The following is a 23,231-nucleotide window of genomic DNA, read 5'->3' on the forward strand; positions in this document are numbered from 1 at the left end:
CCCTCAGCATGCTTGGTCCTGCCTCTTCCCCACTTGATGCCTAACAAAAACTATTTGGCCAGACTCCAAGATTTGCGGGGGTGGGGGGGAGCAGGCTGACGTATTATATTAGACCATCTTAAGCAGTGAGAGTAAGAGAGGGAGAGAAAGTGCAAGCTTTGGGGCTTTACAAAGAACTTTGGCAAACATATGTTTCTACTTAGGAGAAGAAAAACTTTCCATTGTGGTTGCTTTAGCCTGTGGTCTACAGGTTTTATTCTCTAAGGTCTTGTAAGGTAACACACCCCACAAACTTTGGAAGCAATATTTTGATGTTTTTACTGGTTATCCACCAGAAGCGAACAGCACACTGGAGATAACTTTGGTCCCTTTCTGCACAGAAGTGAGTGGAGTGAGATGCAAATGGGCGTGAATGCAGAGCCAGTTTTCCCCCAAATCACAGCAGTGTGTTAAAAATCAGCCTAGCGGATGCTGCATTTGTGCTGGAGAAATCCACACACACACACAAGATTCAGAGGGAAATAAAATATTTTCTTAAAGGCTTTAATGTTATTCTACATAATACAGTTCAAATAATTTTAAATAAGTTTTTATATGTGGCTAACTTTTAAAAAATAATTTCTAGCAGCTGTAATTCTAATTCAAATGTTACACTGGCTACATTTTCTAAATGACCTTTGCTGGGAACTGGATGGAAGGAGTACATTCCTGTTGATTCGCTCAGCAGCATAGGATACCTTTGACCACAATATGCTTCTGGACTGACTGGTATGGGATTAGCAGGAATTGCTCTGCGATAGCTCCAGTCCTTCCTTGAGGGATGGTTCCAGGAAGTGATACTGGGAACTCCTGCTCAGTGCCTTAGCCATTGGCTGATGGTGACCTGCAAGGTTAATCATCCCTCACCTTATTTAGCAGAGACTGTCCAAAGGTCTAGGGCATGGGTCGGCAAACTAAGGTCCACAGGCCAGGTCAGGCCCAATTGCCTTCTGGATCCAGCCTGCGGATGGTCTGGGAATCGCCGTGTGGATCGCTAGCGTGTGTATTCTTTCCCTCTTGCTCCTACGGCGCCGGTGCCACCTCCTCCCTCCCTCCTCCTGGCTTCTCCCTGCTCTGCCTAGAGGAGGAAGGGGGCTGGGCTTTGTTGGTGCCAGCAGCAGCAGCGCTTGAGTGGCCGCCATTTTAAGCAGCCCCTTTCCAGAGCCCTTTTGCACGCCACTCATCATCCAGCCCCTGCCGCCAGCCCCTGCCGCTCTCAAGACACAGGTAAGCAGCCACCAGGGCTCCTGGTACTCTTGTATCATTCCCCCCCCCAAAAAAATATAGTCTGCTGCCCCCCAAGGTCTGAGGGACAGTGGACCGGCCCTCTGCTGAAAAAGTTTGCTGACCCCTGGTTTAGGGTGTGTTATACATAATCAATATGCAGATGACATGCAACTCTATTTCTTCCTTTCACCTAATACCAAGGAAGATGCTGACGTTCTGTATCAGTAGCTGGCTGGAAGAGGGCTAGCATATAAATGCTTAATCCAGACATGACAGACACCCTCCAGATCAGGAAAGGGCCTGACTCAGGTATAGGGATTCAGAGTATTTTGGAGGAAGCAATAGCTCCCCTGAAGAAACAGATTTGCTCCTGGATTTAGCTTTACATGAGGATGACCTGGTGGCAACTGTGCCAACTGTGCTACACCAGCTGTGCCTATTCCTGAAGAGGTCAGAGCCAGCCATGGGAACTCTGGTCTTAGTTGCACCAAGGCAAAAAAAAAAAAAAAAAAAAAAAGCTGTACAAAAGGCTACCTTTGAAAAGTTTCTGGAACTTCAGCTGGTCCAGAACACAGCTGCAAAGATGTCATGGGCATACCAGATCATGCTGCACAACAACAAATACTATAATACAACAACAAATAAGAGCTGTCAATGTATACCTCACATTATATCATGTCAGTCCCCAGCAAAGGCTAAATGAATAGAAAAGTTTGAAAATAAGCCGAAAATTAAGCAACGACAGCATCAATCGTACTTTAGATTTTAGATGAGGCTAGCTGCCTTGAGCAATGCCTTTGCACCAGAAGGGTGCAATGCAAAGCTTTAATATGTTTTATATATTTAAAAGTACTCTTTCATTTTCAGTACCTAATCTCTGAAGCTCTGACCTGAACGTTATCGTGTGTCTTTCGAAAGCTCTTCCTACAGAGGAGAAGAGGTCCTCTCATTTTCACAATGGATGAATCAGATATTACTAGCACGATCAAGACACTTGCACTGTAGTCTCTGCCTTGCCCCACCAAGACTGGGTTAGATTCCACCAGTACTAAGGTGCTTCTAAAGACCACGTTGCTATTCAGAGCAGGAGGTGTGGCGCTTGGACTGCTTTCCAGACACTCCCCCTTTAAGGGAACCCTAGCAATATCTTCTAACAAATCCATGCATAATAGGTCATGTTGATCAACTTGTACACTTAAGTATAAAAGCAGTTAAGTAGGCAGTTGCTGTTACAACAACTTTAAGGGACCCTGCCCGCTCCCCGATAGCCAAACCATTCTGAGCATCATTCTCAACCTCATTCTCCTGGTGCCATGATATTCTACAAAGGTGTAACCTTTTGATTCGTCCCAATGATATGCTTCTGTTGGTGCCCCCTGAACCCAGGTCCAGCATAAGGCCAAGATTAACAGCATTCAGAAGTGATGTGTTCTAGACAATAAATTGTCTTAGTGTGACATGCACAAACAAAAACACCAATAAGTGTATACACATTTTCAATCTTGCACATGAATGAGTGTACCAAAGAAATGCATAACTGAAACATTGACACATAAAAGCAATGCCCTCTCATCATAGCTATGTTAGCATGCTGGAAATAACATACGGCAACTGTTAGTTTCTTACCTCTCTGTTGATGTCAGAGATGAAAGTGAGTAATGGTCCGACGACTACTTGGTTCATTAATCCAGTTTAGAAATAGCTCTCCAGAATATTCTGCACCTATTTAAAACAACAATAATAAAAAAGGTTCAGAGGAGGTTGAGCAATATCATCCTTTTTTGTCACAGTCTAATGTACACAATACTGTTGAGGACTCTACAGAGTTTGTTTTAGAGTTCTTGAGTAAATTGTTTTTAAGTTGATAAATAGAAACCACCATTTCTTAAGCAAATTCCACTTCTTAGCTTACTTTCTGTACTCATGTACACTTATTTGAATACAAAATATACACAAATCAGGTGTGTTTGAAGGAGCACATGTGTAGACACAGATACTTCTCCCTTTATGAGGCAGGAGTAGGGGGGAAATTCCTTTTTTTGTTTTTATTTTAAATAGGGTGGGGAGAGCAATTTATATGTGTGTGCAGGTCAAAGCTGACAGGCTCTTTTGGCTACACAATGCAATAAGTGTCCCTAAGTTAACAATACATATGCAAAACAGGCTGCAGGAAAGGTACCAAAATGTGGTGTTGGCACCAGTAAAGGATGCAATCTCAGTCACCAGCCATGGTACCATGAGCCACCACAAGACTGTGGCCTTTCCAAAGCAGTAACTGCACAACCAGCTATTATCAGTTGCCCAAGGGCACTGGCTGTTTTAGAGTTATTTATAGAATGTTTTGGCAAAGGATTTTCTCCCCTCCCCCCTTCTTTCCTTCCATTTAAAAAAGTGCAATTGCTGAAGGAAAAATACCCCTCACACACCCCTCAGAGACTAAGGGAGATGGCTACACATAAAACTAAATAAATAATCAAGTGACAAATATCAAATAAACTTGTTCATTCCCCCCGTCCCCCACAAAACATATAATTTTAACAATGTGCATGTGCAGATTTCAAATTGTGATATAAACATTTTCCCTCGGCTTGGGCTCTTACACCATTCTAACTATGGTTTTAATAACAGTTTCTTTTTAAAAAAAATAAAAATAAAAATTAGCTGTTGCCAACTGGAAAATGTGCTTTCGAAAATCTGGGATCTCTCATTTTGTATGCGTATCTCACAGTCATTTGTTCTTAAAATGGCTCCTTTTGCACTGCATTAATTGCCTTCCAAGAAGTTGTGGCAGCATCTTGCAAATTTACATTCCTGGTGCTTTAAGCTCACAAAAAACTCCAAATGCACATTCAGGGCAGTTATTCCAAATTGTTTTGCAACAAATGGTACCTTCATGTTTTATGGATGATCCAGATATGCACTGTGGTTTTAATATCTATGAAATACTTCTAACCTTCTTCTCCGCTCATATTTCTCATGCATGTTGAATTCAGTAAGTAGGTAATAATCAACAAAACAACACCAGATGAGCAAACTTGAACCCAGGGTATGCTGCACAGGAGTCTAAAAACTGCTTGCAATTTACATACAATACTTCCAATTAGTGTGCTTTTAAATTTCAGATGGAATTATTTTCTCTTTAGGAACAACACTTCCAAGAAATTTAGTGTCTTGGGTTAAAAATTTCATGTCAGCCCCCACAAAACTGATTGGCCACATCTCAGCTCAACTATCTGTCCTAGAAGAAGTGTGCATGCACACGAAAGCTCATACCAAGAACTAACTTAGTTGGTCTTTAAGGTGCTACTGGAAGAAAAAAAATTTTTATTTTATCTGTCCTAGGAAATAGATGGTGGGGAAGGGATGAAAGAGGGTAGAAAATATAACATCTATTGCTGTTTCTAAATTAAGGCAATTTAATCTTCTCCCCCCATGCTTTCCATTAAATCTGAGAAAAAGATTTTTTTTAAGGTATATTGCTAAGGTAGAATTGTCAAAGGTAGGCAGGAACAAGCTATATTGAATTCTGCTGTGCTGATGCAATGGAACAGAAAGAATCCTGTATTATACACACAGACTTAAGAAACCCCACATCACAGTGGTACCTCGGGTTACATACGCTTCAGGTTACATATGCTTCAGGTTACAGACTCCGCTAACCCAGAAATAGTGCTTCAGGTTAAGAACTTTGCTTCAGGATAAGAAGAGAAATTGGGCTCCGGAGGCAGCAGGAGGCCCCATTAGCTAAAGTGGTGCTTCAGGTTAAGAACGGACCTCTGGAACGAATTAAGTACTTAACCTGAGGTACCACTGTATATTTTAAGGAAACAAAGCTTCTAGACCTCATAAAGCTTGCTTATGTGATACATCTTCTAATGGTCCCTTCGAGCATCTCATTGTATGATTTGTTTACACATTCAGAGGTACAATCTGAAAGCAGGTTCAGGAAGGAAAACGGACCCCAAACACACATTGACTGTTGATACATTTCTGGTACAATGACAGCGAAATAATGGAACGGTCAGATGGGTTTCAGACTTTACAGTGAGTTTCTTGAAAATGGCCAGAAATATTGAACAAAGGTGTGTTATAAACTTTGGGATTCCTAGTACAAATATAGAATTGTTACTAAATCAGGATAATAATTTCAGGTGCTGAAATAAAGAAACAGAAGGGAATTTGGAAACATGCCAGCTGTTCCTTTAGAACAGAGGTAGGTCTGGAGTCTGTATCCCTCCACATGTTGCTGGACTACAACTCCCATCATCCCGACTACTGGCTATGGTGCTAGGGCTGCTGGGAGGGTAACAACATTCAGAGACCACAGGTTTGGCTGAAGCTCCAATTTTCAAAAGGTCTGGATCATGTTTCCAGGAGCAAGAGGGAATTTTCTATTCTCTGCCTTGGGTTTGCCAAAGCAAGGTATGGCTGTGCAAACTCTGAGCTTGAGGTTTTGTTTTTTTAAAAATAATAATAATAAATAAATAAATAAATGGATGGATGGATGGATGGATGGATGGAACACTCTAACCCTTGCAGAATGAAAATTATGTGAGATGTGCAGGTGCTATTCAAAGCAATTGTTTTGCGAGATATGAGCCTGCTCCTGCCTTTCAGTGTTTTTAGCCAATTCATAGCTATTGAAAAAAATTAAATGTGCATCAGGGAAGACCAACCAAGAGGCAATGGAGAAGGAGCTTGTTGATTTTGAAGCTGTTTGGGGGGGTCTTCCTGGATACCTATACATTTTTTTTCTGGAATCAATGAAGAAGAGGCTACATGCGCTATTTTAAAAGGATGTCTTACGTCATTCTGAAGCTGTTTTTTGCTTTCCATTGTCCCTGGTAGAGAAGTGAGGATTATTATTATTTTTGTCAACTTGAAATCATTGTAGCTGTGATTGAACAGTAATGTGTCCTTCCAACAGCAAAACATGGCAGAAAACTCATGTGCTTTCTATAACTCGGGTTTCGTTTTATGCAAAAATGATACTGTTGTTTTCTTAGTATGTAGACATTTTTTTAAAAATTACCCTGTTAATGTGAATGTAAATAAACTCCATACTTAGTTGATCCATATTGCTGGGGATGGACCATTATGGTTCAGAGAGTGTGGCCTACATGAACCCCAGCATGAACTGATGGAAGACCTACACTGACGTAACAGGTTTACAACTCATGAAACTTGAGGTCACTGCCTGGTTTAGGGTTGGCACTGAAGAAGAACAGGGCTCTTGTGAGAGGCAGAAATTAAACTAGTGAAACTTTTTCTGACACAGAAATGTGATTCTGGAGAGTTTCACCTGGTCACCTTGAGCTTAGGGCGAGCGTGTGGGCTCTTGGAGAGATCACAGCTGCTGTGCTCCTTCTTAAGACCTCTTCCTGCTGCACTGCTGCGAGCTAAGTCATGACTGGGCTTGCCATGTCATTCAAATCTAGGCTCATGGTTTGCCCCACCCCAGACAAAACCACGAGCTGCGACCAAGTTTTGTTCTTCGGTTTACATTTTGTGGTTTGGCTGGAGCGAAACAAACCACAAGCCCCAGTTTCTACAGCAGGCTAAGCCAAACCATTGCTTAGCTGACAGCAGCACAGTCATAGGAGGAGCCGGGAAGAACTGCAACGATTGTGATCTCTTCTCCAGGAAGCCTTGCATTAAGGCTGAGCTGTGTGGTTTGGCTTATTGTTAACATACTGTTATGGGCTACCCCAATCTCTGCTGAGCAGTGCAAGATTCCAGGCCTCTTGGTACTTAACCAGGGTTTGCGTTTCCTTTGGATAAATGAGGCATAGCAGAGACTGTAGTGTCTTAAGCGATATGGTTTTATTTACACATATATGCACCTGAGCCTTGATGGAGGGAGTATGGAGCATTACACACCAAGACTGCCTCTTGTCGCTTCTCCCATAGCTTCAGCAAGCTTGAGTCCAGAGTAGAAGCCAGCCATGCCCCCTGGTCTCTGGGTACAACCTCTCCCAGCCAGTCCACACGGAGTCCTGTCCTCCCTCCCTTTCTTCTTGCTCTTTTCAAAAACCTCCTGCAAAAGGACACTTTCTTCCTGTGGTGACATCATGTCCACTGTAACCCTGGCAACCTCCCCTTCCCAATTTTCCTGTCTCTGTCCATTACTCAGAGTCAGGGGAATGACAGTATTTGCATTTTCAATTGCTCTCAAAGATCTGTTTCTTAATGGCACCTCTATTAGCTGATCTCCTGAAAAGGAATACAGGTATAGCCTTTATTATTATTTTTTACACTGTGCCTGGCATCTTCCCATAAAATATTAGCTAAATTATAACATTGACTAAATTAAGAATTTAGGGGGATCTGCCCCTCCAAACCCATAACAATACAAACTGTGTCACTGTGTATGACCCCCAATTTATTTTGGGGGCCCTCCACCACCTCTGCAAAAGAGGATACAAAACTGCATATGCAATGTTGTGTAAGTCTGTGCACACTTCTGTCTCCCCATATAGTGTCCTGGAGCAGAAAATCCTGTTGTTGACACCCCTGCCTCCAGTTTCTTTGCCCCCACTCCTAGTGTTGATGAGATGGAAGTTAGGTGGACAGTCTGTCAGAAGACCTCTCATGTTTATGCAAACCGGCTGCCCGTACTGTACATGCATTTACATTTGCAGTAGTTCTGCTGCTTCCACATGAATACCTGCCACAAGCCACGGGAAAGACTGTGGGCCCATTGCTCTGTCTTCATCCAAAGAGTTAAGTGCATAAAAGTACTGTATGCAGACAAGACATCAGATTAGAAAAGGGATTCCCACCATCATGCAGAATGCAGATGTGGTTTTGAAGCAATACAGTGTCGAAATGTAAAGGATAAAACAGGTCTGGAACCCATTTGCAACTGGAGGATTCTGAGTATTATTCCCCCTCTCTCCCTTCAGTGTTTGCTATCTGCAGCAAGAACAAACCGACAAATGCGTTACTAATCAGTAATGTAAACAGTGGTCTCTACAAGCATTTGGGCATATAAGAAAACATATGTTTTGGCTTCAGACCCCTTGCATTTTATCACTTCATTATGTCATTTTCTAAGAACATTTATTTTGTAATGGAGGCAAAGAAACAACAGCACCAGCATATAACTGGATCCCCCAGACTATTATTGGCTAGACCTAGTGCATGCTTGTCCCACCTCTGGATGTTGTGGTGCAGGCAAAAGGTGGCATTACTAAAAATAAAACAATAAAGGACTGGTAAGAACACCAAGGTCTAAGGTACCAAGTTCTAATTGGGTCCATTGTGATGAATATTCATGTAATATTCATTTTTTCATTCATATGTCTGGGAGGCTTTGGAATTAAGGTAAAGTACTAGTGCAAAGAGAAAATGCCATAAAAAAATGACAGTGGGGGTTATGAAGACAGTCTCTTGTCTCGTTGTGTCACTAAATAATAATCTCCTATACAATTTCATTTTCTTCCTTATGTTAAATTTGAGGGATTGTCAAATACACCTCATTGTTTTGCTTTGTTTTAAATAAATGAGGCCTATTTTATCCCAGTCTCAGATAAGGCAAATGTTGTTTTTTTAATTAAAAAGGGTTAATTTTTGCTTTCTTTTGAGTCTCTTTGCTCCTTTTTCTGTAAACCTGGTGTTAAAAATGTATGGCAGATATTTTCTTTTTCTTTTATGTTTTTCTTGTTTGGAATAATAAATAAAATTATTTTTAAAAATTTAAAAAAATTATATAAAACTACCTCAAGGCATTGAAATGTGGCAAGCAATAAATACTAAGTTCCGTTATGTGAAAATTTAAAAAGTACTCCAAAACCTCCAATTACAATATAATCTTCGAATAGTTTTACAAGGTGGAACAAGTTGTGGGTGTGAACCACAGAAAGCCTGTATAAACATAAACCCAAATGATTGGGGTCTCATTGATTTTAGTGGCAGTTAAGTGTACTACATATCCTTTGGGTTACCCTCCTGTGGGAAGCCAGGGCCTGAGGGAATAGCCCTGAACACAGAGGTGGAAACATTACCATGGTGACAGAGAAGCAAAATATTCCGTGGCTCGAGAGAGGGGAGTCTCATGGGGATTTGTGGGAGAGAAAAGAAGGTGCAGGTTAGCATTAGTGGAGGCAGGCCAAGGTGGAATCCCACAAAGATACCCTCAGTCTCTTTCCGCCTCAGTTCAAGCTCTTGGGCCTCACCTGTGAGGGTACCCACCCCTGCTGTGTCATTACCTAGATGAGTAGATATCTGAGCATTCTTGTCAATCAATTGCTTTTAAGAAATGTGTTTCCGTCCTGCAAACTAAGGGTCAGAATATGACCAGGGCATCGTAAAAATCACATGCTGGGAACACTCAAAAGTGGTGTCACAGTGCATAATGTGTCAGCTTTTGTTTTATACAATGGGAAGTTATTTCTCTCCCTAACACCCCTCCTTAAAAACAACAACAACAACACCACTTCAGATGGACCAAAATGAAGCAGCCAGATTACTGACTGGGGCTCACTTTTAGAACTCAAACAGCCACTGTTTTAAAGCAGCTGAATTGTCAAGACAGTTTGTTCCCAGGCCCATCTCAAGACACTCACATTAGTGTTTAAAGCCCTAAAAAACATAGGTCCCAAATACCTGGAAGACTGCTTGCTTCCCTACAAGACTTCTCAGATGTCAAGATCAGCAGAGGGGGCCCTCAGATGTTTGGTGTGGTTGGGTGGGTGGCCTGGGAATTCTTCAAGGTTGTGGAATTCACTACCCACAAGGTGCGTCTGACATTGTCATTTTATAGTTTCCACTATATCATGACACTTGAGAAATATGTTTCACTCTATTTCTGTGAGTAATTTGCTTTAACTGTTTTTCATATTGAATGTTTGATTGTTGCAACCCACCCTGGGATCTGATGACGAAGGGTGAGAAATACATTAAAATAATAATAATGATAACATAATGGGAAGTTTATCACTTTACCAACCATGGAAATACTAATTAGGAGGGCCACAGAGATGCTTCGGGGGGGGGGGGGGAGGCACCACCATGCCATTGTTCTCTTCCTCTCTCATAACATATAGTAATTATTGATCTGTGCAATGAGCTCACTGCGTACATTGCCCCGCCCTCACCAACGGCAGGCACTGATGTGGAAAGGGAAAATGTGTAACACTGATATCATGTCACAACTAAGTATTCTTATATTTTAACAGAGAGAGAGAGAGAGAGAACTCAACACAGGGACACCATTTACAATGGCATCCCTGTGTCAACTCTAACATGCGATTCTAGAGATATACCTCTTTTGTGTGCTGGTTCCTTCAGCTATTTGCAGATAGCAGGGATGTGACCCAGGAATGCCAGCAGTAAAGAAAGAACTAAAGTAGTACCTCGGGTTACATACACTTCAGGTTACATACATTTCAGGTTACACACTCCGCTAACCCAGAAATTGTGCTTCAGATTAAGAACTTTGCTTCAGGATAAGAACAGAAATCGGGCTCTGGCGGCGCAGCAGCAGCAGAAGGCCCCATTAGCTAAAGTGGTGCTTCAGGTTAAGAACAGTTTCAGGTTAAGAACGGAGCTCCGGAACGAATTAAGTACTTAACCGGAGGTACCACTGTATGCCTTCTCAGGAGAAACTGGTCATTGTAGAAGACCAGGTGATTCCTGTTAAACCATGTTTACAAAACTGATTGGCATGGTATATTACATGACTGGACACTGTCTATTTCACAGGTAGAGAACCTCAGGGCCTGGAGGCTGGATGTGGTCCTTCAGACCTCACCACCTGGCCCTTGGACCACTCCCCTGGCCATGCCTCCTTTTCAGGACACATTCTTGCTTCCTATGCCACACCCACCAATACTCCTCAAGTGCTTTTGTCTAGCTAGAATGTGTTCTTGGACTTTGAAATGCCTCTTGGTTGCCTGGATGGAGAAAGGTGTATGTTTAGAAACCATGATTTTTGCTGGAGCACAGGCACCTTCCTAGCTCCACCTACTTTTTGCCTCTGGCCCTGCCTACCACTAGCATGCAGCCCTAGTAAGACTGTTGGGGAAGAAATGCAGCTTTTGGCCTGAAGCAAGGTTCCCACCCCTGTGCTACTTCCACAAAGAATTTGCATTGCCATTTATAAAGTAACCCATCCGTCTGCAGAAAATAACAAATCAGTCATACTGCTTTCCATTCTATGTCAGAAAATCCATTACAGCTCAAAACAGGAACACACTCTTTTCACTAAACAAGTTTGTTTAACCTAAGGTACCACCTTAACTATTCTAGATTTTATTTAGATCAACAGGCAGCACAATCATAGCACTAGACTGTCGGGTTCAGCAATGCAAACAGCGGCCAGTTGCTACTGTAAGGATAAGCACCAGCAAAGCAGCACCAATGGTGGTGCTGGGGCCAGTTTCAACCACCAAAGTGTCCCTGGGGCTAATGCTTTGAACCATCCACTCCATCCTGTTTACTGCTTTGCTTCTGCAGTCTCTCCTGGCATCATACTGTGAGATCCTTGCTAATCACAGGGCTCAGTACAGAAGATGCTGCTTACATTCAATTGCCTGTACGTTCATCCATAATCTTTTATTGACGTATTTGTTTTGAAATAAAAAAGCTCATTGAAAACAAACTTATAAACAGCTGGTTCGAACTGCATTAAATGCAAATCTCCTACAAACTCCCTATAAATAAAACCATTTTTCTGTCTGTCCAGAAGACCATTTTTATGCTGCTCTTCATAAAGCCAGTTCTTTTATTCTAGCCAGGGGCTAAATTAGAAAGTGCACATCCTCCTAACCACAAACTTCAGTGCAAATAGCAATTTAGACACCACCAGCTGGGATTCATGCCCTAGCTAGCCAGGTTTGATGTGCAAAAACAGCAGGATGGCTGATGCTGTATCCACATGTAGAAAGGAAGGAGGAGCAACAGCAAAGAGCAAAACACATAGGGGCAGAGGAAAAGCCTCAAACTGGTAGCCCCCAAATAATGCCCCCCCCCACATGCAAATTGCTCATTCTGTTTGGATACGAAAAAAAGTATTCAGGAACACTGTAAATTGAAAACATACATAAAACAATCATTAAAGTGAATATAAAATGCTAAAGCAAATCAATGAATAATGTCTGGCCACAGACAATGTTACCCATGCAACTCAAAATGCCAATAAACAATCCTGTATCATCGTATGTGGAACAGGAAAAACATGTAATATGGTGACATCATAGGATGGGCAAAGTATTTCTGTAAGTTGCAGCAGGAGAAAGAAGAACAACACACAGCAGCAGCTGCCACAAGACCTGGGCTGGAGTAAGGAGCAGTTGCCATCTCAACCCTGCAGTTCTTTCTGCCACTATGACACAATAGGAGTCAAGTCACTATGACAAGTAAAAGATAACACTTTGATGCTACAGATGTGGGTTAACATGCCATCTCTGCCACAATGACCTCAGGCTCAAACTCATTTTTCCACACTGCTGAACAGGAATAACAACCTACCAGGGCTGTTGAAGGGTAAAAAACAATGAAAGGTGAGCACAATAAAGACCATTAAGTACTTTGCAAATTCAAAGCACTGCAAGAACTTGCCACCGAAAAACTTCCAGCTTGCCTTCTGACGACAGGGAAGCTAGAAATGTGCCATACAACTGAGAGACAAAATTGGAAATAAATATAGAGAGGCCTTCGGAGCTGTCAACAGGAAAAGCTGTGGAGCACCAGGTGCCTTAGATGTTCCTAACAACCACTTAGAATGGCAGAAAGTATCTCCCAGGAAAGGCACTCTGTGGGAGCCTGAGCCCACTGCAAAATAACTGGCAGAAGCACTAGATCTCCACAGTCAGAACAAATGCTAACCTGCCCTGAGAAGCTGGCGATTAGCCAGGGATGGAGAGCACCAGCCAGAAAGAGAGATGCCCAGGAACAAGAGAAATCTGTCACCATGGAAAACCTGCAAATTCCTCCAAGCTGGCCTTCTCTCCCTACCCCCCGGATGTTTGCGTTGCTAGGCACAGAAATTGTTATCTGAAAATAAAATAGAGACTTTCTATCTTTGCATATCACTGCCTACCCTTTGTTCCCTATGCAGCTAAAATATGTTTGTATCAAACTTCTAAAAGCTGTCTTATGTGCAGAATTCAGCCTGGGCACAATCAAAACACACTTGGTGCCAAATCCATCAGACAAGGCTCCTGTGTACAGACACATTACTGCACTGAGGTTTCATTAACAGATGGGAAACGAACCCTGTGACCTGTATTTTCGCAGAAGGGTGAATAGGCATGCCTGCCACACCTGGCCATTTAAGCCCAGCTAGGTGGAGGAAGGATGACCATATTTTTTGGGGAAATTTTATGTAGCTGATGGAATGGATGGGGGTGGGAGTAAGCAGAAACAACTTTAAATTTTGTGGGTTAAGACCAAATGTTTAACAAAAGGCTTTCTTTCCAAACAAAAAAGGCTAAAGAGATAGAATGTACTTCTGCACATCATGGCTGAATGTGAGAAACAACAGTACATGAGTCATGAACAAATACATAAAAATCTAGAAGCAGCCTTCACTACTCTCTTTGCATAAAGATGCACTATTATTATTATCATTATTGTTGTTGTTTATTAAGTTTATATCCTGCCCTTTCTTCCTAAGGAGCCAAGGAGGTATGTATAAAGATTAGCTACCAGCTCACATTCTGGGTTTTCTGATTGACTTATAAACCCCCAGGTTTATATTGCGAACAGGTTACCTGAAAGTCTGCTTCCCCATTCACAGAGCTGTTCACCCACTTAGGTAATTGCGGCAATCCTTTTAGTGTTGCAGGAAAGTGACCCGGAAGCAAGTGTTTCCATGGTGGTCCCTGAAGTCTGAATCTACAGAGTTCCCTCTGTGATTCACAAGGCACCATCAATCAGGCTGCTCCTGAAAACTCCCCCCACCCTCAAACTTTTTCCGGCCTCTAATGTGGACTTTTCAAATCTCTTTATCTTTGTACTTCTGCCAAAGGTGGCCCACAACACAAACCTGAAAAAAACCCTCAAAGAATTTTGCAAAGTGGTATTGAAACATTTATCCCTGTTTTCACATCTCAGATGTAATTATCATGGAACCCAGCCACTCACTGCCTTTTGGCAATTTTTCACCTGCCATTTTTATCTTTCTCTGTACTTGTAGTCCTCAAATGAAAACCAAAGATGTGGATAATAGCTTTGCATTATATGAGACAGTCCAGCAGAGAAAGATAGGACAGACTCACAATACTATTAGAAAAATGTTTATAAAATAGGAATGGTGTGCTGCGCAGTGGTACCTCGAGTTAAGAACTTAATTCGTTCTGGAGGTCCGTTCTTAACCTGAAACTGTTCTTAACCTGAAGCACCACTTTAGCTAATGGGGCCTCCCGCTGCTGCTGCCATGCCTGCGCCGCACGATTTCTGTTCTCATCCTGAAGCAAAGTTCTTAACCCGAGGTACTATTTCTGGGTTAGCGAAGTCTGTAACCTGAAGAATCTGTAACCTGAAGCGTATGTACAGGTACCACTGTATCATTCACATTTCAGTTTTATTTTCATTTAACAAAAGAGGTGACATTAAGGCAAATGCCTCCATAGCTCTACATTCTTCAATAGCAGTGCCTTTATTCCATCATATTACCAAATATCATCACTGGTCCCTAGCTGTTTGGCTGCAGAGACCACCTATAATTTATGAGGTTATTCCCTATTGCAACTAAGCAGACAAAACAGCTTTAAGTCCAAGCCACTCTCTCCTATGAAGTCATAAATCTCTTCTGCACAGTGGATACAATCCAACAATATGTGCCTGCCATGTTGTCATATGTGCATTTTTGCTTGTCAAGTCAGAAGCACACCAGCTGCTTTTACATTCCTTTGAGTTTAAAAAAGCAACTTGTAGTTTAGCAGAGAGCTGCTGGAGAAAAGGAAAGATGAACTTGTCTATTACTTGTCTATGAGTTTAAGACTGAGTTTAAGATATTAATTTAAGGTATACAGGGTGAAGCACAAAGTGTTAATATGTGTTGTGCATGTGAACACACACATTCAAATATAATTTCTAATAAAATCATAAATTTTTATTTAAAATGTTCATCCCCTATTTCCTTCAATGATTAATACCAAAGTGTCTAGCAGCATATTTTTAGCTACACACATCATTAAAAGTAATAATGCAACAAGTAAAAGTAAGGGGTGAACAATATTAGGAAATATTGTCTTTTTGTTGTTATAAGCAACAATATGAAGCTAAAATCTCAGCAACAGCTACAAACCAAAGCACAATGAAACTAGTTCTTCATGCTTAAAGGCACTTTGGGCTTATATGCTTCAAGCCTGTAACTAGAGGGACTTTTAAAATAGGTTTCTGATATGGCTTTTAAATTGGCTGTTCTAAGGGGAGGAGTAAATAATTCCCACATGGTATGATTTAAGAGTTCTTGGGATTCTGGACAATATGGCTAGGCTGTGTTTTACAAAGAATGTCATTGGTCCAAGCGCCAAAAAGTTACTTGGCTATGGATAATAGGACATTGTGGCATGTCTTGATTAATTATCCTTTTAGTTTATGCTCATTCTACTCACCAATTTAAACCTGTCATGTGTGGGTCTTTGTCCATACATGTCACCCTGGAGGAGGGAATGACTTCAGACTTTTGGTTTCTCTCCAAGTTGGGATTGCCAAAACTTGGAACTTCTGAATCTTGGAAGTCCCAGTGCTTGAATTACAACATCTTGGCTAAGCAATCAGCTATAACGTGTGACTCTTAAAACTTTTGTGGCTAACACTGAGGGTGGAAGGGAGTTTCAGGTAAAAAAATAAAAAGTTTTAAATGATCCTATTTTAAAGTATATCAGTATGATGGATATTTATGCAAGGTTGAAGCAAGCAGGGCAGGGGAGTAGCTTTCTTTTCGTCCAATAACCCAGGGATTGCTGCTGCCGTGAGTGCTGGAAGAAAGACCAGCTCCCTGCTGCAAGCCCCATTTCCACCTGGCCTGAAGGGTGGGGCCCAGACTCACCTTGAACAGCTAAAAGGTTCCTGGGAGGCCAGAGGGACATTGATGGAACAGTTACTCTAGGGTTGGGGCAACTGGCTAAAATGTTTTACAGTTCTAATTTTGGTTCCTCTGTTTTGGTTTTATTGGGTTGGTGTTGGTTAAAAGTTTAGTTGGGTTTGACGGTTATTCAATTTGGGTATAACTGCAAGCTGTTTATTGTTGTTGTTGTTACTGGTTTCTATTGATTTATTCGTTGCTTGCATAGGATATTTTGTTTTTTAATGTTTGATGTTGTGTTGTGTTTTTATATATGTTGTAAGCCGCCCAGAGTGGCTGGGGAAACCCAGCAGATGGGTGGGATATAATTTTTAAAAAATGTTGTTGTTGGACAGATTGACAGGGAGGATTCGCAACCGACGAGACCAAAGATTCACTGAGGACCGGAGTAAATTTAAGGAATATATTAAAAATATTTGTGATAATGATATAACGTTTGTAATTTTTCAAGAAGCTCTGTAAGAAGATTTGGTAGAAATATTGTTTAAACAGCATGGTAAGACAAGATATATATAGTGCAATATAAATTAAGAAATGTGAAGATTTGTGATAATTACGGAAAATTATCAGACATGTTGATGGAAGTCTAAAAGAAAAAAAGATATGTGATGAGTTTTTGATGTTTAATGATGTTATAAATTTGTCTTTATTGGAAAATTAATAAAAATCATATATAAACATTAAAAAAAATGTTGTTGTTGTTGCTGCTGCTGCTGTTATCCATTCAGATATGAAAAGGCAAATAAAAGAAGAACGCAGCTAAATTCTCTTCTATGTAGAATGAAATTTCTCCTGAGAAAGAGCACTTCCTTCAAATGCAGGAGGTCTTTTCTGAATAACGTATCAATGTACAAGAAATATACCTTGTGCCTTCAGTCTTGGGCTTTTGGGTCAGAAACATTTTTGTGGTGGAGCACGGTTTGAAGAGCTGCCAAACCACCCCTTCAACACAATCATCACTGCTGCTTGCAGGTAGGGAGCGAGGTTGGGACTGTTCAGGTACATTGCCTGTGCACCTACAAACCTCACCGACACCCAGCCCCAGTTCTTTCCAAGTTAGAAGCAGAAATACGGGCATTGGGAGGGCATCTCCACCCCACCATACATGGCACTGCTGGATTTACCATCAATTTACTATAAACAGAGCAATGCAAAAAGCTAGTCTGAAACAAAGTACAGTGGTACCTCAGGTTACATACGCTTCAGGTTACATACACTTCAGGTTACACACTCTGCTAACCCAGAAATAGTGCTTCAGGTTAAGAACTTTGCTTCAGGATGAGAACAGAAATTGTGCTCTGGCGGCGCGGCAGCAGCGGGAGGCCCCATTAGCTAAAGTGGTGCTTCAGGTTAAGAACAGTTTCAGGTTAAGAACGCACCTCTGGAACGAATTCTTAACCCGAGGTACCACTGTAGCTGCCAGGTTGTAAGCTTTTGAAAGGAAAGCTCTGTGCTGCAGTGGGCAAACAAAAAAACCCATAGGGATTAGAAGACCACTCTGCCACCTCATACATCCAGTAGGATAAATGCAAAGTGCCCACCCCGCTGAATATTCTCCAAAATTCTTCTGCACACTGCAAAAATGGCAGAAATTTTTTTCACAGGAAGCAAAGACTTTTGCAAAAGTAGGTACAGCATTCAGCACAGCAAGAGCATTATGCACAATTTGTGGTTCAGAAAAAGTGGTGAACTCTTGTAACTAAAAGCGCAAAGTCCAGATCCCCTCAGCTGTGTCAGGGGAGGAGAGGGGAGGAGCGTGCTAATTCAGGAGAAGGCTAGTCGCATCTAGGTAGAACTAAACCATGGTCTAGTGTTATTCTAAACAAAGACTCTGTCTTCATGGATTAGAAACCAGTAACATTTTTACAAGTCCTATTACTATCAATTTTTTAAGGTTGAGCATGGATAGATTCTATTCCTTTTTATATCCTTTTCATCTTGTTTTTCTTTTATCTCCAGCACATAAACAGCACTGCGAAGAAACATGGTTTAAAAGTGACATTTTCAAAGCTGAACAAAATCATTTGGTTCTTGGCCCATGGGATGACTCAACAATGTATATCTTAATATTCAAACCTCATATGTTCATCAGCCGAAGCAGGATATTTATTAATTGAAGGTTTCAAATTGGAACGTGCCATGACAAAGAGACATACATACCAATCAGTAAATTCAGTTTGTTAGTTTTAGCTCACTTCTCCAAACCGTTAAGGTCATATTAAATCCTGATTCTATCTTCTGAGGTATTATTAGCTACCCATGAAACCATGTGATGGAAGCACAAACAAAAAAACGCATGCAGAAAACAAAACTGCCTACACAACTTTAGAGAGAAAGGTAAATTTAATGATAAGTCAAAAGGAATTGAATTAGAGAGCACCACAGGGAAAACGTGAGATGAGCAACTGACATGATGACCCCTCTACATGCTGCTCCTGAGTATTTAATAGTGTAAAGTCATCCTTTCTTGAGAAGCCCTTGACTAAGCAATTGATTTCCCTTCTTGATTTGGGAGAGACCAGATTTATTTTCTGTGTAAATTGATTACAACACAGCTCTTTCATATGAACTACTTCATAAGAAAATAACTCTGACTCCTGCACATCGTCACTGGCTGCGTTCTACCAATATGATTTTATAATTAGTCTGCTGCAAAAGCTCTGGACTATTGTTCTCTGAAATAACCAAGGTGCTGCTGCGGCCTAAATTGACACACCACACCAAAGATGAGTATCTAAGGGGCGTGGCGGAAATCAGATGAGATGTGGACAAAGGAAGGCAAAGCTTGGACTAGAGGCAACTATTTCAGACTGACTTTAATCCTACAGAACTGTATGGAATGCAGAGCTATGTATTATGAGGGACACCTATGCAGATTCAGTCCTGAGAATGTAGCTTCAGATAGCTGGAATGGGTTCATAACTGAAAGAGAGGAAGAACCTACCACACTGCTACCCTCAATATGTCGCTGAAGCTATGTCAATCCGTGTCTGTTACACCTTAATTTATCAGGGAAAAGAAACTAAAAAGCTCGCAGCAGAAAAGGCTCATTAGCATATGTGTGTGTGTGAAGTATATTTATCTCTTAAATAAAACAACGTTACATTTATATATTAAGTAACTGAGATGTGCTTATCTAGCAATTAAACACAAAGCTTGCCAACTACCAACTAGTGAAGAATCAAAAAGTACAAAGTTACGAGCTATTGTTTAGGGATTGGTATGTTACAGATAATTATGTTTAATTAATACAGAACTCTGGGAAGATGACAAATATAGATTAACAAACCAATATTCATTTGATGGAGAAAGCCCTAACCCCACCCCACCCCACCCCCTACAGGAAGGAAGAACTTGACCGTGCCAAGATAAGGTTATTTGTTTTATGAGTCAATTATCCAACCTTTTTTGAACCCTACAGAAAGAGGAATGTACCCAGCCACTCTATAGCATATAGGAGGGTGTGTGCCTGCACTGAGTTTACTCCAAACTACGAAGCAAATTAGGGTGATTTGAGAAGTGTTTCTGAATTGGACTATGCAGTTACAAAAGTGTATTGAGGTGGATTAGGGACTCCCTAACCTTTCGCCCAGCTCTGTGGCTTTGGTTGTCCAAAAAACCCACTACAGTTTCTTCTGTGTCTTCAGAGAAATGAAGCAAGTCTGACTTGAGAAACACCCACATCTTGAGAGGGGAAGGGGAGGAGAGCTTTCCTTTTTAACAGACAGGTCTAGCTTCAAATCACAGTGAATTATTGAATTATTTTCTGAAATCACTCCATTCACATTGATTCGAGCTGTATCTTTTCACATGAATCTATGTGTTTCCCTATACAACCCAATGGAAAGATCACGACTGTATCCCTAAAAACCCATCAGGGCAGATGCCAGTTCCTACGAATAACCTATGAGGGTAACAAGGTCTGAACTGGGAGGGTGGCGTTTTCCCTTCCCCAGCCATTCCTGAAAATTTATATTAATTTTACATCACTCCCTTCTCCAATACAAGTCAATGGAGAAGTCTCTCACTGAGAAAATGGGGTGTATCCCCCAAAATCTGGGGGGTAGGTGTGTGTGTGTGTGTGTACACGCAGAAGCCTACCCCACAACTAAGGACCCTTGGAGCAACCAGATCCCCAAATCTTCCTGGGAATTGTGCTCTCCTCTGCCTCATGGAATCTATTCTTCTCATGAAAGAAGAGCAAAATTAGCCCTTGTGGAGAAACCATTGTAAATTTCATTTTGAAAATGGGCAAGCTTCATTTCCTCAGAAGGTGTATCCCACCTCCAAACTACCCAATCCAAATTCTGGCATAATTTTTTTTATAAAAAAAATCCATTTTTTAAAAAGCAAACAAACTGAAAATTGGCTGGAATATAATGCTTCTGTTAAGCCTGATTTCAGGCGGTAGGGTCGCTCTGAGGAGAGGATGCTTTGGCTGCCAAATAAGGCCATGGGTACATGTTAGATTAAACAGCAGGAGGCTTGGAAGAAAACAAAAAACCTGGAAAGAAACAACTGATGGGAGTGGCACAATTATAATTAACACAGTCTGTGTAGCCTACGCAACATCAATCTGTCACCCAGAGATTACTTCAAGTGGAGGATTAGATCTTCTGTTTAGATCTTGGAAAGGCACCGGCCAAAGATATTCACAATGCTTCCTACGTGCCACAAAATGCCATCTTTCTCCAAGAACTAGTAAATATTGTATGAACACCTAATCCCATTTACACTAATTTTTTACTGAAGGCTTTGAAGGATTTCTCACCTATATATCAAAATAAAAAAAATCCTTCCAGTAGCACCTTAAAGACCAACTAAGTTAGTTCTTGGTATGAGCTTTCGTGTGCATGCACACTTCTTCAGATACACCTATATATGTTATTGCACACAATAACATTCATTAGTATTGGTTGACTTGATATGCCAAAGCCTCAGCTAATGTCCACGTTCCCTACTCAGAGCAAGCATTGCTGCATTTGAAAATAACTCTCCTGTTAGCCCTGCTTCTGTCATCATTCCTTCCTCTTCCTCTGTCTCCCATCTGTCAAATTGCAAGCTCTGTAGGGCAGCAGTGTGTACACTGTTCTCATCCTGAGGTAAAGTTCTTAACCCGAGGTACTACTTCCGGGTTAGCGGAGTTTGTAACCCAAGGTGTTTGTAACCCGAGAATACCACTGTACAGTGGTACCTCAGGTTACAAACTAAAGTCCGTTCTTAACCCGAAACCGTTCTTAACCTGAGGCGCGCTTTCACTAATGGGGCCTCCCACCACCGCCACGCAATTTCCATTCTCATCCTGAGGCAAAGTTCTCAACCCGAGGTACTACTTTCGGGTTAGCGGAATTTGCAACCCAAAGTGTTTGTAACCCGAAGCCTTTGTAACCCGAGGTACCACTGTATTGGAATGTTGTGCTTTTTACATTTAAGATTTCCCTCCTCAGCTGGGCCAGTCCTAATGAGAATGAGATAGGCACCTCAGGCAGCTGATTTCAGGTGTAATGAATGTAGCAAATTGTTAAGTGCTTAATTCATTCTGTATTTTTACCACTGGGTAGGGAGAGAGGTGCATCTGTTAAAATGACTGCCTTTGGTACTCATCAGCTAGGACACAGTTCATTTTTAAATGATTACTGGATTAAATTGCTTGCCATCCCTGAGTACTATGCACTTTGACAGGGGTGGGGGGTAGACCTCGTTTCATGCTGCACTTCATGCGGCAAAGTGTCTTGGGCTAGCACTATGTCCTGCCATATGTCAACAGCTCAGGGAAATCCATGATCTGTTCTCATTAACTATAATTTGGAATGCCACACATTTTAATTGGGGCATGTGGCAAGTTCTAACACTTTGATTTGGTATCACAAAAGGGCATCAATAATTTCCACACAAAGAAAATGTGTCTGAATCTTACACCAGCTATTGTTGCAATGTGAGGGAGAGTCTTTTCCCATCTTACAGGTGAACATTTTCTCAAGGTCATTTATGCCATGTCCTTTAAAGAGGAACATTTTTTAAAAATGATATTGGAAATTGTAGTATATGGCCTTCTTAAAAACAAAGAATATGGTGCTAATTGGGGATCATGTCATTGGAAAATATTTACCAACGACAGTAGGAATGATTTTAGAAAATTGACTTTTAAGTATTTATAAATGCAAAAGTCAATAGCTGCATTCTAGTTCTTCATGGGAAACAGCTATGTAGTTTTGAAGTTCTACAGAACCCCAATATTTGGAGTCAAAATGAGAGGGGTGGACTTGCATTTGGCCTTTCCTTTACCTCCATCCTATGAAAAGTAATTAATTATATTACATGGCACTTTTTACATCCACCCTTCTCTAAGAACAACCTGAAAAGAGCTCTCTACATGAAGTTAAAATAGCTAAGAGGTACAAATATGAGAGATGGATACAACTTTCTTGGTTTGAAGGATGAAACAGAGGAAATCTAAGTGTTCTACTCACTTATTAATAGGAATTTCCTGTGACTACACGCATAAGCAGCTTGTTTTCAAAGTACATAAAAATAAGTGAGACTTTATCTATATTTACTACCCCAAAACTAGTGTATATGCCTGAATAATCAATGTGAAAAGAGAATATCTGTGTGATGCTAGCTCAAGAAGCTGAAAACATGCTTAGCGGTACCATGGCATGAACAATTTATTTGTGAAAGAGATAACTGCAGAGTATGACACAAACAGACAGGCGTTAAGCTGCCAAAATATAGCTTAGCCGAAAGGCTTATTGACCATTAAAATGCATTATATAACCCAACTTGCTTTATGTCATCTCTGAACTTCCCCCTAGTCTGCTAGGCTTTACTCATCTTTTCCCATGCTATTCTGAGTAAAAGGGGAAGTCGCCTTCCTTACACATCACATTGCTTTGGAGCATCTCTGAATGTAACAGAAATTTTATGT

The 23,231-nt window shown here is 41.1% G+C and overlaps 1 protein-coding gene across 6 annotated transcripts in view; it reads right to left on the reverse strand.

Annotated features, from left to right (window-relative positions):
- The window catches only part of HIVEP2 (HIVEP zinc finger 2), a 141,415-nt gene that overhangs the window by 39,786 nt on the left and 78,398 nt on the right, over positions 1–23,231 (reverse strand). For all 6 annotated transcript variants that reach the window (XM_083496221.1, XM_083496217.1, XM_083496218.1 and 3 more), the window contains one exon: positions 2,893–2,988. The gene's annotated coding sequence lies outside the window, so the exon portion shown is untranslated. The remainder of the gene's footprint in view (positions 1–2,892; positions 2,989–23,231) is intronic.

The sequence above is a fragment of the Podarcis liolepis genome, assembly GCF_965112155.1.
Source record: "Podarcis liolepis genome assembly, chromosome: 3".
NCBI classification, from domain to species: domain Eukaryota; kingdom Metazoa; phylum Chordata; class Lepidosauria; order Squamata; family Lacertidae; genus Podarcis; species Podarcis liolepis.